Source organism: Euprymna scolopes, chromosome 9 (assembly GCF_053919585.1).
Source record: "Euprymna scolopes isolate OS-2025 chromosome 9, ASM5391958v1, whole genome shotgun sequence".
In the NCBI taxonomy this organism is placed as follows: Eukaryota; Metazoa; Mollusca; class Cephalopoda; order Sepiida; family Sepiolidae; genus Euprymna; species Euprymna scolopes.
The window spans coordinates 53,463,207-53,465,867 of record NC_136490.1 but is presented as its reverse complement, the minus strand read 5'-3'; the positions used below and the strand labels follow the sequence as shown (position 1 = coordinate 53,465,867).

At 28.7% G+C, this 2,661-nt stretch overlaps 1 pseudogene; it reads right to left on the bottom strand.

Moving 5' to 3' along the window:
• Window positions 1-2,229: 2,229 nt before the first annotated feature.
• Window positions 2,230-2,372, bottom strand: LOC145285332 (U2 spliceosomal RNA; annotated as a pseudogene).
• Between the last annotated feature and the right edge of the window lie 289 nt (window positions 2,373-2,661).

Here is a 2,661-nt window from a genome sequence, read left to right as displayed (position 1 = left end):
GGGTGAAGTGTGAATTTCTTTTAATAGTCTGGAGAAACCTACAATATATAAATTTTATTACAAAAAAAACTAATCTATCAGATTGGACAAATTTATTAAATCTAAAACCCAACTCTATAACTCTAATTAAATTATTGTTAAAAACTTTTATATTAACTCGAAATTTAAATTTAAAATTAAAATTTTTAAATCATTTTAAAATTTACAATCAATTCCAATATCGAATTAAATGCTTACTTACCATTATTTCCATTTTATTTTCATAATTTATAATTGATGTTTTATACCATATATATCTTATATTTTACTTTAATTTATTTAAATTTTTAATTATTATATTGGGAAAAAAAGAATATAATTGTAAGAGTTTAGTATAGTATACAGATTACTTAGATTTGATAAGCATTCACCACCAAGAAAAAAAAAACTACATTTTAATTTTAAATTTTTTTAATGAATTTAATATGAAATAAATAATATATGCGATATTGGAATTGATATTTAATTTGAATTAAATTTGAAACCGACGGTATCGATGACTTAGCTTATCTAAACTTTCTGTGAATAAAAATATAAATAATACGCTCTTACTTTCGGAAATTTCCTTACACTAGAACACTCTGCTGGAATCCTTTATTTATTTATATATATATATATATATATATATATATATATATATATATATATATATATATATATATTTATATATATATATATAAATATATATATATATATATAAATATATATATATATATATATATATATATTTATATATATATATATAAATATATATATATATATATATAAATATATATATATATATATATATATATATATATATATATATAAGATAAATAAAAAATAATGAAGAAAGGAAAAACGAAAACGATTGGAATCGTCTATTACAAAAATATAAGGAATATCACCACAGGCACTAATAATATTTAGCCGTAGTTGAAGAGAAGAGAAAGAGAAGGAAGGTATAGGAAAAAAGGCTAAGTTTTTAAGTTTTTCTTTTAGTCATTAATTTGCTTTGCAAATTCAGTGTTTCCTGTTTCAACAGACTTAACTCGAGCTCAATGTGTGACCCAAAGCTCACTTTATTTCTAGTATTTTTTAAAGGTACAAGATGAGGGGATGATGGCTCGGATGGTTTGAGCCCGTGATGAGGGCAAAGAATGACACTGTTGCAAAACTTGACTTCGCATTAGAAGTCAGAGAGGAGTTACTGAGACCAGGCCGATGATGAGATGGGTGGATTTCTATTTAGTCGGCTTTTACTCCAACCATGCCTGTGATCGCGTCGATTAGAGACAAAAACGCTGCTATATATATATATATATATATATATATATATATATATATATATATATATATATATATATCCCAGGATTAATACATAAAAAACGATAAATTAAGGTTTCTAAAATGTCGTATTAAAATTGTGCACTACAAAAATTGAGCCGTTGTTTACGTAAGTCTTCTGCTCTGCAGTTAAACTGTTTCACAAAGTCCTCAGTTTTCTGTTTTCAAAGTATTAACATTAGATGGGCAATGCAGGCGAATCTAAATTTGTACTGGGATATCTGATAGATCTTAATAATATTGCGTGAATTATTAGAAATCCCCCAAAGTATTTGTTTTTAGAAAGGTAATTTGATAGGTTCTGCATGCTGACTTGAGCTGCTGCCGCACCCCTTTTGTTCAATATGAGATGGGAACTGGGGTGGGGCACAGGCAGATTACTGTTGAATCAGTTGATTCATTCAAGCAAAGATTGAAAGTGAGTTCAAAATAATTTCTCTTTCCCTGTGGTATCATTTAGTTGAACAATGAGTCTTTTTCTATTCTATTTTATTTATTGTCTATTATAAATTGGATTTTTGATAGAATAAGTGCATCTGGCCATACGGGATACAAAATTACGATTATCTTTACTCTTTTTCTCACTCGCTTCATCTTACTAATATATATATATATATATATATATATATATATATATATATATATATATATATCTCAGAAGATGGAAACGGCGTTGCCTGCTATTAAATGTAACTTTAAAATGGGCTTAAATGACTTAAATAAAGAAAAAGTAAATGACTTAGAATGACTTTAATGAACTTAGGGATGAATTGAATGACCTTAAGAATTACTTGGATGCTTAAATAATAACTGGTATCCTTCAAAAACAACTTAATGATCTGGAGAAGTACTTGAATGGCTTTGAGACTGACTACTTGTAAAGTGGGTGATCATTTTACATAAAATTAATACAGAAAAGTGATCCCCCACTTTATATCACAATAAGTACAGCATGTAGTTAGAAGAGATACTACACTTTGATCTTGGCCAAAAGGCCAAGAAAAAAGTATTTGGGTATTTATTTGCTCTCCCACCGAGAAAATTAAACACAAGGCCGATTTTTAAAGTGAGGAGTGAAGGGGTAGTGGGGACCAACTCCCCGGGGAGTAGGGGAGCTGGATAGTGACAATTGGTATAAAGGGTTTCCCCTACATTGACCAAGGTCTTATATGCGGGGCTGCCCCCACATATGGTCCTTGCTTGCAGTATCTGCCGGAACAGATACTACACTTTGATCTTGGCCAAAAGGTCAAGAAAAGGGTATTTATTTGCTCCCCCACCAAGCAAATTAGGCAC